Source organism: Neovison vison, chromosome 12, assembly GCF_020171115.1.
Source record: "Neovison vison isolate M4711 chromosome 12, ASM_NN_V1, whole genome shotgun sequence".
NCBI lineage: Eukaryota > Metazoa > Chordata > Mammalia > Carnivora > Mustelidae > Neogale > Neogale vison.
Genome location: NC_058102.1, coordinates 20,624,101 through 20,637,801, shown reverse-complemented (window position 1 = coordinate 20,637,801; position 13,701 = coordinate 20,624,101). Strand labels below are relative to the sequence as shown.

Below are 13,701 nucleotides of genomic sequence, written 5' to 3'. Positions count from 1 at the left end.
AAGGGAACTTTTAGCTCTCTTCATACATTCATCTCTAACAACTACTTCTGTGCATATATTACACAAGAAAATGATGACATCGAGAGGCAAATTTCTGGGGAGAACTTTTCAGCCTTTTCTGCCTAAATTTTGGACTTGTGTAATAGGGAGACCAATCCCTGGTCTTCTCATCCTGTGCATTGGCCATAAAGAAGCTCATGTCCAAGTTGCCGTCCCCAGACTCAGGGCGACCTCTCCGTGCACATGAGCAGGTTGTCTGGTCTGGAGATGCCAGTAGATCTCATTTAGGGTGGGTTTCAAATCTGGATTCTTGCAGAGATGCTGTGGGATGCACAGGAAACTTCCTGAACGTCTGGGTCTCAATGGGGTTTTAGAGCTTGTTTTTAATAAGAAGCAAATATGAGCAGCAACTGGATGGAGAGCGAGATGCCAATCCCGCCAAACTTCTTTTAGAGGCAGGGGGCTGTCCTGCCCCTCTCAGAACCGGCTGACTTCTGATGCTCTCTTGTCACACTGACACTGACAACGGCCCCGTGGCTGGGCTGATTGGTCGCCGGCAATAACTGATATGGAATACTGATACATTCTCCCTGGCAGTTCCTTTCACTCCAAAGAGGCTCCTTTCCTCCCCTCTTCTCATGTTCCCGACCCCAGCCTGGTGCCCAGCCAACCCCGTCCAACGCCCCTGCACCCGGGGGAGGACAAGTCCTGGGCGTGATGCTCTGAGCCGGCGGTGGTGAAATCCACCCGGCTGCTTTCGCTCCAGCTCGCTCTCCGGAGAGTCCTGCTCCAGACTTCTCAGGGTTTTTACAGCACAAACAACTGCATGCGGGGCAGAGGGGAGGCTGAAAAGGACTTGTGTGTGGTGGTTCTATCGCCTTTCATCACTTTGCTGGCCTCATCCCGAGCCTTGCCTGGATTTCTTTCTGCCTAAGACCCTGAGGAAGGATCCCTTCTCCTTCTTTTGACTCTTTCTATTTTTATGGTAAGTGCTTGCATTGAATGAGCTGCTCTGCTGCAGTGAACTGGAGGCTCTCGCTGGCTCTGTCTCTTCCCAGCTAAGCTTTAGTGACCTTCTCTTTGCGTTGCTCCCTTTTCTCATGGATCTGTGTCGGGGGTGATCCGGTTAACTAAAATGCCGGGGGTCATTGGTCTGGGCTGTTTGTCTTTTAATTTCAGTTTTATTTATTTATTTTTCATAAACCTGAACTGCTCGCTGTGATGGAAACATTAGCACTGTCTCTTTGTCCTTGAAGCAGCAGCCAGGGGAATGTGTTCACGGTGGTAAACTGCAGCAGTGTGCAGGGAGTCTGTGGAGGGTGGCTGACAAATTTGGGCAAGATGAATCCTTGGCGTGCTGAGGGTGCACTCTCAGAATCCGGAAGGGCTAGGGCTGGGCTGCCCACACAGCAAACTCTTCCCTCTTTCCAGGTGAAGATGAGCACCCGTGTGAGTTACGTTGGAGTCTGCCCTCGGCAGCGGCACTTGAAGTACCTGTCCCCCGAGTCCAGAAAGGCCCTGTATCTTGTGGGCTTTACAACTTGGGCAGGAACATTCACGGCAGGCGGAATCCTGCACTGGCAGATGGAGTAATTCATGACCTCATTGCTGCTTTTCCTTTGGAATCTCAGGGTGCCTGTTCTGCAAACCCTATTTTACGTCCTCTTCAGAGGCCGGTGGGGCAGTGGTGATAGGAACGTTTTTTTGAGTTGACAACATAGTTTCATCCTCCTGGGAAAGAAAATGCTTTGAGGCTACTGGAATGGTCAGACTTTTCTAAGTGGAAAATGAGCAGGTTTCTGGGAAGAACGTGCGTGTTGCGGTGTCCACAGGCAGATTGTTTATTCCAGAACATCACTCTTAGAAGAGTGCCCTAATTTTTCACCTGGTCTCCCAAGGCTTGCTGCAGACAGAACCACAACTTCAGGTCTGTTGCTGGCTACCTGCCTCTTGCAGCCCATAGGAAACCAAGAACATTTTGGTATAGTTCTCACTGGTGGTTGATGGGAGTAGCTCTCTTCACAAGGGGGTTTTCTTCTCTTGTTTTTTAGTAGCAGGTGTGTTGAATTGTTTTGGCATTTCAGAAAATAAGCCTTACCATAGTAATGCTGCTTAGTTCTTTTCCAGCCTTGGGCTGGAGCTAGGTTGTCTTATTTGATTTTGTATGGGGTTTCCAGTTCTGGTCCATTTCACTCTGGGGAAGGTTCTGATCAAATGTAATTCAGCCTGTGATTTGTAAGATACTGCACTAAAAAATGTGATTTTTGGTAACAGATGAGAAAAAAAGTGGGATAAAATGTCTGGTCTTTCCCCCTGTTGATTGGGAGTTTGGAATATAAAGTTCCTTAACTGTTTTGCTCATTCTCACCACTTTTATTTCTACTGCCTGTGTGGATTTTTCTTAAAATAGTGGTGATGACATACGGCATATGCTTTTATTCTGTTCCTTGGGTTCAAAGTAGATATATTTGGTGGAAGGTTTTTACATGAAAGCATACATTTAAATAAAAAGCAAGAATTTGTGGATGTTTACATGATAGCCCAGTTGCAGAGTGAAACCCACAAATAGGTTAACTGCAACAACAAAAAAATTAGAACCCTTGCAGACTGTGGTCTCTGAATCCTTAAGTAATGTTTGAAATACTTTCAGCATTGTTTGGATTAGCTGTTCTAATATCTACTCTTTTTCCTACACTCAATTATGGCTCAAAGCAATGTCGTGATCTGACTGGTGGACTTCTTGGCTTCCTTTGATCATTCTTTCATGCTTACTTGTTTACTTTCATCCTTAATGGTGTTTTCTTACATTGTATATTCCTTTTTTCCCCTCCAGTTGTAAGGATTTTTATCAGGTGCCTGGCAACACAATTTCAGGTATTCATCAAGATGGAAAGAGAATCAGCTTGTATGTCATGGAAATAGACTCTGTATTTCACACTGTGAACAATTTTGGATGCATTTAGAAAATATTTCCCTTTAATTAGTAGCAACTTAAGCTTTGGGAGAAAAAGCTCCTTAGGCTTCTTTATCTTGCTGAACAGAATGTTTGCTTATGCAATGAGAATTTTGTGTGTGTGTGCATATATGTGTGTGTGTATATATATATATATATATATATATATATATGCAAACATATACACAAATGTACTGTTGGTCTATTATGTGAACATATTTTTAATAGTTGTAGCATGCCCATTTAGAGAATAGAACAAAATTCCCAAGCTATTGCTTAGCATCCTCTAGCTAGCTTTTTTTTTTTTTGGTAGGGATTTCCCCACTTCTTACACCCCTCCTCCAGATAACGCCTTTGGGAATTTCTTTGAATTGGGGGAATGCATTCTACAGCATTTCCTTGTCTCACAGCATGGTGTGATGTTAATTCCTTTGCAGGGTCTCTGAAGGCAGCCTAGGAAACTACTGCAGGAGAAATTGATAGAAGCGGTGCTGAGTGGAGTCAGTAGCCTCTTGGTGTGATGAAGTCATCACAACATTTTGTGTGTGTTAACTTAGCTGCTTCACCTTGCAATGGATTTTGCTGATTGGAAATGGGTCTAGAATCACCTAGATTGGTGTAGATGCACTTACTCATTTTTCACATTTCTTAATTATAGCTATTGTTAAAACCGTGCTTTTACAGTCTCTGTTAGTGGTGGTTTAATATGAAACCTGCAGCTTCTGTTGTATATCAGTCTTCCATGTTTATCCTCTTCATTTCTGTGTTCTTTCCTACTTCTGCTTTGTGTATGTTTCTGCGTGTGAGCACGCATACGTGTACACATAGGAACTCAGGCAGTGAAAGTTGATGACTAATGAAGAGTTGGTTACAGCTTCTTTTTTAGTAGCTTAACTCCAGAGTTCAACCTGCAGTCCTGTTCACGAGGGAAGAAATTGCCCCCAATAATACAAACTCAACCTCATACTTCTGCAAGCATTCTTGTCATTGAAACTATTTTCCATAGTTGATTACCAGTACCAGGAATAGAATCAGTTTTGCATTTTAATTAATGACATTCTAGATCTGTCTAGGTTGGACTGCCCTCAAATACTGACATGCTTACTACCTACAAGGTCTTTGTATTAAGAGGAGGAGTTTATGGAGTTCATTTTTATAAAGCAAAAAAAATTTTGATTATGTGACACAGCCTTTCTTTGGGAGTTAGATGAACCATATTAAGGATGTTGGCTGAATTTTTCTGTTGCTTTTTTCAGTACAATTAATATACTTCCTTTACCATCTCTTTCCATGAGTCTTTTTTTTTTTTTTTTTTTTCAACAGAGGATAGAGGGGAATGTACAACTCCCACATAAAGCTGTTTAGGGTAAGGACTGTTCTTTAACAGAGATTCAAGACCACTTCTAACACCAGCTATGGTGATCTACTTTGAAAGGAACTTGCTATTCACTTGGCAACTTAGATTTTATAAAATAGAAGAAATGCTTCATGGGCTGTGTCGAATAGTGCATTTTTGATCTGTGCCTCCCTATTGAATTCATCTAGGGCTATAGTCATTAGACAGCTTTGCAGAAGAAAATCATGTCCTCAGTAGCATAATAATCTAGCCAGACTGTCACAAATGTTTTTGTTGCAAGTTATATTTCTTGGGTTGTAGAGGGAGATGGCAGAATTTTGGAGGAGAACCAAATCACAGCCCCAAAATTCTTCCCTTCATTTAGCATTTAATACTCCAGTCAAGCTGTTTGCTCTTAAGTCTGAAGATCCAATAAATTGTTAAAAACACATAATGACATGTTTTGAGAAGCCTTTCCACTAATAGAAATCTTTGACCCTTCATTAGGCATCTGTGCTAAGACATCAATGACCTTTCCGCTTGTGTGAGCCAGCAGCCATTCTTATAGAAAGCAGACATCTTGTAATACAGCAGGAATTTACTTACTTACATTTTTCCTGTTTGTCCCCTACTGGGGACCTCCTGTGAGTGTCAGAGGGAATGAGTGTCTGGAGACAGTCAGAGAAGACAACTAGTCACAGTGGGATGCCTTCAGAACCCAGGGTTCCAGTACAGCCCCAGGCACCAACTGCTGTGAGACTAAGACTCCTATCTGCCTCCTTGGGCTTGGGCCAGATAATCTCAGAGGGCTCTCTTAGCTATTGAAAACTATGAACTGTTATTTTACCTCTGTTTTTTACTAGATGGATGGTACTTTTTAAGGCAGTTGATCCAGATTAGACATTCTTGGAGAGAAGATGGGTTATACATTCGCTCGATCCTAGAAGTTTGACCATGGCACGAGCATCAGTATTATTCAGAAAAGTGTGATCATGGTGAACCGTCACGAACAGAGCTCCTGTGTATGTGATCACTACCAGCTTACCCTGGGATATTTTGAAATGTTTCTTCTTACCATCAATAAAGGACCTTGAGGAGTGTCTTATCAAACCTCTCATTTCCTAGATAAGGTAGCTAAGGCTCAGGGAGGCTAAGTGCCTCCCCAGGGTTGGAGACCTGGTTAGCACCTGGGCAAGACATTTTACTGCAACGTGCATGAATTTACTCAGATCTTTGTTCCATTTCTGGTGTGGGGCCCTTTCCACAATACACAGCTGACACTTACTGTGTCATTCATTGCTCACAAAACTGCTTTGTGGCATCTAACTCACTGGTGTCCATTATTTCTGGGTTTGTTTCATGCAGATTACGTGGCTGTACCAGTCAGAGTGAGTCACATCAAGCCAATATTTATGGTAATTTGTTCATGCTTATGTAGAAATGCATTTTTTTTTGTATTGAAGTTTTGCTTTTCTTTTGAACATTTAAAAAATTTAAAAACACTGTGCTTAATTTTTTTCCACCTGTGCTTCAACTATTTAACTGATGATCAGTTTTGTAGAGAGAGTATTTATGGATTGATTCTTCTATTCATTCACCTAATACTTACTGAGCACCTATTGTGTCCATCCAAATGCCACACGGCAGGGGTCCAGTGGTGAAACAGCTGGATGCTGCCATTTCTGAGGTTATTCAGAGTCTAGCTACGCTTCATGGAGTTTGTCTTGATTCCTAGCCAGTGACCTGTTTCACATCGCTTCTCAAAGAATCCAGCTAAAAAGCCGTTTGCTTGGTCAGTTTCTGCCTTGCGATTATTCCACTGACAAGTTCTTTTCCTGAAAAGGCACCTTTGCTGTCATTGCAGCATGTATCATCCAGTTTTCCAAAACCCTGTTCTTAGCTTCTGTTCTGTTACCTGACTGAACAAAAGAGATTAATTGGCTAAACTTGTTTGTACTATTGTGATTCACAAAATGAGTGTTCCCTTCTTCGGAAAAACTGTTCCCTGGAATCCTAAATGGATAGTCTAGATAGCATGGTGTCTAGGGAACTAATTGCAGGTTAAAGACCAAATCCCTTGGCCTTGCATAGCAAGCCCATTATTATGTACAGCCCATATTTGCTTGTTTTGCCTCTTGTTCTGAAGCTCCTGTAGAATGTTTCAGAAGCACCAAACCTATTGCAGTGCTTAGAGATATGCAGTGTTCTCCCTTGATACAGTGCCTTTGCGTGTGCTGGTTCCTCGGCCTGAAATGTTTCTCTTCTCTTCAGACTCTTTCGAGGCAAGTTCGGGTACCGTCTCTCATGAATGCTTTGTGACATTTACCCTCTTTACTGACCCCTGTTGTACAGAGCTGAGCTAGGTCGACGGTGTCTGTCTTAACATCCCTTAGTACAAAGATCCCATAGGACTTGATAGACTGTATTGTGATTATTTGTCTATTGGTTCTCTTTCCCAAATAGGTATTTTGTTCCTTGAGGGCAGGGACTCTATTTTCATCTCTGTATCCCAAGGCCTAGTTCAGTGTACAGCAGATACCAATAGCTAGCAGATTGGGAATCACCATATGAAGCCTATGGTGCTGGTATTGGCAGCTACTGCTCTATGTGGAGAACTTAATTTTTCAAAATAATGTGACTATATGAATTAGACTACAAAGGATAAAGAGATTGGCAGTCATCCTAATGTAATCCATTAGAAATTTTATGTAAAACCCCCCAGAAAATGATTGTCTCCAAATGAGTTTCAGTAAAGCAAACAAGAATTAAGTGCCTTCTCTAAGCAAAGCATTGTATTAGATCTCTGGGAATGAAAGATTTAAGAAAAGCCATAAGCTAGTAAAGATTTGTTTCTTGTATAAATGGTCTGATAATAAGGCAGAGATTCTGCTAGGCTGGAGATAGGCATATAAGTTTGGAGGTAGAAGGTACATTCCAGAGAGAGGAGCTGGCTTGAGCAAGAACCTAGAGATCTGATGGTCAGCAAGAAGATGTCTTGGGTGGTGGTGGTGATGAAATGGAAAAGGCAGGGAAAGACCAGAGACCTTTGGGTGGGGGAGATGGGGATGGTATCAGAGGAGCTAAGTGATACCTTATTATTTCCTGAAATACAGGAGATAATTAATAGGGCCTGGATAAAGCCAAAAAGGAATCTCTCCTCAGGTTTAATTAAATCAAGTCTGTATTCAGGGAAAGAGAGCAGTTGCTCAGTATATAACCACATAAGACGTTTGCTTCTCCCCCAGCCCGTTTACCCTTGAGGGTACACTTTGACATTCAAAGTCATCACAAGGAAATGAAGCCAGGAAATCTAATCTGAATCAATCAGTTTAGACCTAGAGAGAATTTAGGATGGAGGTCACTGAAGTGCCTGTGAAAATACCGTTCAGAGTGTAAAGAACCCCATGGTCCTTTGGTGCTTCATTACTCACACCTTCTGTTTCTTTTTCTTTGGCAATTAGCTTTGTGCTATTTACAAAGAATACAATCATTTTATTAATTAATGAGGTTATGAATGGAGAAGCTGCTTTCATGTAGGTGAAAGAGTCGCTTATTAAAAAACTATCTGTATTACACTGTTGGTGGGAATGCAAGTTGGTGCAAGCTCTTTGGAGAACAGTGTGGAGATTCCTCAAGAAATTAAAAATAGAGCTTCCCTATGACCCTGCAATTGCACTCCTGGGTATTTACCCCAAAGACACAGATGTCGTGAAAAGAAGGGCCATCTGTACCCCAATGTTTATAGCAGCAATGGCCACAGTCGCCAAACTATGGAAAGAACCAAGATGCCCTTCAACGGATGAATGGATAAGGAAGATGTGGTCCATATACACTATGGAGTATTATGCCTCCATCAGAAAGGATGAATACCCAACTTTTGTAGCAACATGGACGGGACTGGAAGAGATTATGCTGAGTGAAATAAGTCAAGCAGAGAGAGTCAATTATCATATGGTTTCACTTATTTGTGGAGCATAACCAATAGCATGGAGGACAAGGGGCGTTAGAGAGGAGTAGGGAATTTGGGTAAATTGGAAGGGGAGGTGAACCATGAGAGACTATGGACTCTGAAAAACAATCTGAGGGGTTTGAAGTGGCGGGGGGGTGGGAGGTTGGGGTACCAGGTGGTGGGTATTATAGAGGGCACGGCTTGCATGGAGCACTGGATGTGGTGAAAAAATAATGAATAATGTTTTTCTGAAAATAAATAAATTGGGAAAAAAAAAACTATCTGTAATCACTTGTATTCATCCCCAAGGTGTGATATCTCCTATGCCTCTTCCCACTTTCCTTTTTTCTAAAAGAATCAGGGAACATATGTTTAGGGAGTGGTAAGTTAAGTTTTGTGCCTCTGAGAATTGGATCTGGTCAAATGCCTCTCTTCCCTGGATGTAACCTCAGAAGATGGAATTGTAAGGATAATCTCTAGATCCCTTGGCCAGAGCATGAAAGCAAAGAGATTTTGAGTGAGAGATGATGAGGTAGAAAAGAAGTTCATTCACAAACAAGTGCTTATTCAGGCATAGTTCTGGGTAGAGAAACTGTGAACAAAACCACCTATATTTTGCTTTCATGGAGCTAACATTCTGGGAGAAAGGGGAGGAAGGGGAGGGGACAATAGACAAACACATTAGCAGATACAAAGCATGTCACAAGGGTGAAAATGAAGAATGTTTATGCTACTATTATAGTCATATTTGGGGTTTCCATTTATTGAACATGTTCATAATATTTAATTTGGCCCCATGCATTGTTTTTAGCTCACTGCTTTTATATTTACTTTCTGACTAGGCTACATAAACTGCAAACTTGAGGGTTTTTTTACCCACCTAGGTAAGTATAGCTGTTAAAATAATTGGAGTATGGTGAACAGAAGTTATAATCAGGCATTTAGCTCTGGAATTGACTTAAAGAAAAAGTAAGGTGGACATCAGAGCTCATGAGTATTTTTCTCAAGGGTAGAACTGTCAGAATTCAGATGAAGAATATAGGATAGAAACAGACCTGTCTCTCACTTGAGTCTGAGGGGAGCAGATTGGACTGCTCTTCTGGAAGACTGGGAGCTTGAGTTTAGGGAGCTCTGGCCCTGGGAGGGAGGCAAGGAAGTGGTGGACACCACCGGTGAACACAGCTCCTTAGGAAGAGATGAGAGTGATCTAGTAGGTGAACATACAAGAAGTTTAGCAAGGAATTTCAATTTGGGTGGGAAGGAAGAAAGATAAAGTCAGTGAGATGCATGTACCTCAATGAGCAGTACTTGTAAAAATAGGTTCTGCCCAATTTAGAACATTTGGGTAATCAGTTGTTATAGAAATGATGCCTTGAAACAAAAAGCAATATTTATGAATTTTTAAGAATTCCTACACTATTATGTGTGATCTTTAATTCAGTGTCAGTGTTCTATTATATTCCAAGCAAGATTTTGGTCTGTACTTTCTACCTTTCTTCTAAAATAATTAGGATTTAAAGGAGAATTTCTTCTGGTGGTGGAAAGAGACTGGGCTCTGGTGTACACATTCTGGTTCTCATCCTGCCTCTACCACTTACTCACCTTTGGACTTTGGATAGGTTGCATAGTCTCCTTGTATATCATTGTCCTTCAGTTGTAAAACTCAGTAACTAACAGTCCCTACCTGATAGAGTTATTGTGAGTGTTAAATGCAGTAGTACATGGAAAGCACTTGGCACAGTGTCTGTAAGATGGTTATGTTGCCCAACAATTGTTAACTCATTATTTGTCTCTCTGGTGTTAGGAATTTGTTTGTGTGTACATATTTACCTGTTGAGCAGACTCTTTGAATGATCATGATCATACTTTCTTCTACGTGTTTGGATGAATGATTTTATGATGAAGTTTTTTAGAAAGAGCTCTGTTTTTGCTAAAGAGCTCTGTTTTTGCTATTAGTCTTTTAAATGCTGATTCAGTTCACTTGAATTGCAAGTCTGTATCACAGTGACCTATGAACAGGGGAATTGAAGGAGTGAATGACCACAGGGGTCCATGAAGGAGGATCACTAGACATAGTAAGTGACTTTCTGTCAGGAAAAGAGAAAAGTGGGGTTGGGGAGGAGCAAGATAGCAGTAAATAAGATTAATTCCTTTCACTGGTACAGAGGAGTTAGGGATCATTTCTCCTTACATGGTGTGTGGTCTAAGCAAGCCACTGCTACAGTGTAGTTTGCTCTTTCTAGGAGAGAATAAGCAAGGAGATGGGATTGGTATAGATGTGGGGCAGGATGGTCAGGGTGGAGTTGTTATGTGGCGGTTAGTTTGTAGAAAAGATTTCTAAAAGCAGAGTGCTTGGGTCCCAGTGTAGATGGGTTTAAAATGAACTCTTATCAAGTAGCTAGTGACAGAAGTATGCCAATTTATATTCCCACCAGCACTGAATGAGAATGCCTGTTTCATCAAATGCCTGTTGCATCAAAATGCAAACATTTTGATCTCTGCTAATCTGCTAGGTGAAAATTAGTACTCATAGTTTAGTTCGAGCATCTTTTCATGTGTTTAACCCATATTTTCTTCCTCTGTGAACAGTCTGTTAATGGTTTTTGCAAGCTCACTTTTGAGTTTTGGTCTTCTTGATTTGGAATAAAGAAATTAACATTTTCTTATGATTTTACCCCCTACTTTGTCATCTGTCTTTTGATATTGTTTGATATTGATATTGATATTTTGGGGATAAGAAATTAAGTTTTATGTAATGAAAGTTGTCATGTTACTTCTGTTGTTTTTGGATTTTGTATAATAATGAAAAAGCCTAACCCACTTTGGTATCATAAAACTGATCCAACAATGTCTTTTTTGTATTTTAATGACTTTATTCTTATTCACACGAATTTTAGTTTAATAAGGAAATAGAAATTTATTTCTTCCCAATGACTACCTAGTTGCCTCCAAACATTTTTTGAACAATATATCTTCATATCTTTTCTTTGCCTGTGATAGCTTAATTCTTGAGAAAGTTGATATTTACTTAGACCAGGGTGGAGGTGACATGAAAGGGTAGCATGAAAGGGTGGCATCATCTATTAAATCTCCTTCAGCAGTTTGAACTGTTTGGGGAGTTTGCTCTGTTTTATTAACTGTTAGTTTCTTAACTAGCTCTACACTGTTAATTTCTCTATTTTTTTTTCTCTACTTAGCCTTATTATCTGGTGTGGCTAGTCTCCTCTTATTATTCTTTGTTCCAAGAGTTTCCTGGATCTTCTTACATGTTTGTTTTTCTATATAAACTTTAGAAGTTGTTTAGTACTTAAAAAAAAATGATGTTTTGGAGGAAGGGTTAAATGTATAGGTTAGTTTACCAAGAATTTATGAAATTGAACCAACCTGTGCCCAGAGTTCCCATTTATTCAAATCCTTTAGGATCTGACTAGTGTTCTTATAGTATTCTTCATATGTCTTGATAGTAGTTTTTTATTTAAATAATTTGCTATACTTTCATGATAGGTTCTTGTCTAATCTTCATATGTTTCCAGGTATTGAGGGATGAGAAGGGAATAGGAGTGTTCTTTAGGCACCATAGAATGAATAAATAACCTAGGGGGAAAAATACTGAAAATTTGCATAGATGGATATGATTGACTCACGTTTCTTTTACCCCTACTTAAAAACCCCATCTTTTGAATTGTTGTTCTAACTAAAAACATGTATTTGCCTTGAATCTCTAACTGTGTTTAATACATGTTTTTCTCACTCCCAGATTGAGAACACCAATTGCTTGGATCCTTTTGCACAGTGTTCTGAAACATTGTCTTTTACTAATTTATTTACCCATTAATAAATTAATTAAGGAGGCATTTAACAAGTACTTACTATAGGTCAAACATTAGGAATATGCTAATGAGATTTCCCTTTCATCAAAGGGTTTGCTGTTCACTAGGAGACTGGCCTGAAAACAAATAATAATAATGTACTTCTTGAAATTATATGAAGGGTGGAATTGAATCCTGGAGTTGGAGCACTTAAGGCTATCCTGGGACAAACAGGGAATGCTTCACTGAGGAAGTAGCATCTAAACTGGGCCATTTAAATGAGTTGCTGCCAGGTGAGCAGAGCAGGGGAAGCTACACCAGAGAGAAACTAGCAAATACCAAGTCACTGGGATATGAGTGAATTACAAGTAATTTAGTTTGAGACAGGAAGGAAATGACGCTTAGCCAATGTGCAGCTACTGCATTTCAAAAGAATTTATATAACATGTAGAAGAAGTTTTCCTTATTCAAAAGGCATTGGAGAGGATTTTTGAGCAGAAGAGACTAGGTCAGATTGTAGACTGCATCATTTGGTAGCTATATGGAAGATAAATGAGAAGGGCAGGGGTATACACTCAGGAATACTAGTGTGGAGGTTACAAGACTAAGCACAGTGAGAGACTATTTTCTCTTAAACTAGGCATGTGGCATTAAGAATGACAGGGATCCTAATTCAATGATTCAACAGTTATTTATTACATTCACCTATGAGGCCAAGCTTTGTACTAGGCTTCTAGGATGGAACAGCATATAGGATAGATATGCTTTCTACTTCTAATGAGATTACATTCAAGTGGGAGGAAACTGACAAAGAAGCTGATAAATAATCTGATATGACAGGCATTGGTAAATGGAATGGAGCAGAATGAAGGGGAAAGGCAGGGTGGTGTGGAGCATGCTGTTCAGGACACAACTTTCAGCAGAGTGATTGTTGAATACAGACCCAAGGTGGGGTTGAGGAGGGTGTAAACCAGAGGTAGTATGGGAAGGAGGTCCATGCAGAGGGAATGGCTGGTGCAAAGGCCCTGAGAAGAGACCATGATTGGCATGATTAAATAATAGCAAAGAAGCCAGGAGGGCTGGAGCTGAGTGACAAAGGAGGAGCTGGGAGCCAGAGGTCATTGTGGGAATTAATTAGATGTTAGAGTGAGATGGGAAATCCAGCAGTGGTTTGAGTACAGGGGTGTAATGATTTGTCTGGTAGCATTGAAAGCATCTTGTTCGTTGCTACATGGAGAACAATAGCGGATTAGGGTATAAATAGATCAGTCAGGAGGCTAGTCCAGGAATCTAGGAGAGGTGATGATGGACCAGGGTGGTGGCATTGGATGTGATTGAAGGATGGCAGGATTATGGATTTGCTTCCAAACTGAAGCTAAAAGGATGCTGGTAGAAATGCCTAGGAAGTGAAACTGGCAGGAATGGATAAGATAACTACTACTAAGGAAATTTGCAGTCTTTTCAAGGGAGATGAGGAAAGAATAGTTCGGAGCGCCACTGTAGCACAAGCAGTCAACACAGCCAGTGTGGTGAGTGGGCCATGGTGAGCTCTTGCCGCGTTCTTCCATGCATCTGTATACTTGTAAGCCACACTGGAATGTGTGAAATGATTCAATAGAGAGTTCCTAGGATTGCCTTACTCTAAGAGGCTGTT

The 13,701-nt window shown here is 40.7% G+C and overlaps 1 protein-coding gene across 3 annotated transcripts in view; it reads left to right on the top strand.

Moving 5' to 3' along the window:
- Window positions 1–728: 728 nt before the first annotated feature.
- Window positions 729–13,701, top strand: part of ANO4 (anoctamin 4) — a 380,838-nt gene continuing 367,865 nt past the window's right edge. For all 3 annotated transcript variants that reach the window (XM_044227349.1, XM_044227348.1, XM_044227346.1), the window contains exon 1: window positions 729–985. The gene's annotated coding sequence lies outside the window, so the exon portion shown is untranslated. The remainder of the gene's footprint in view (window positions 986–13,701) is intronic.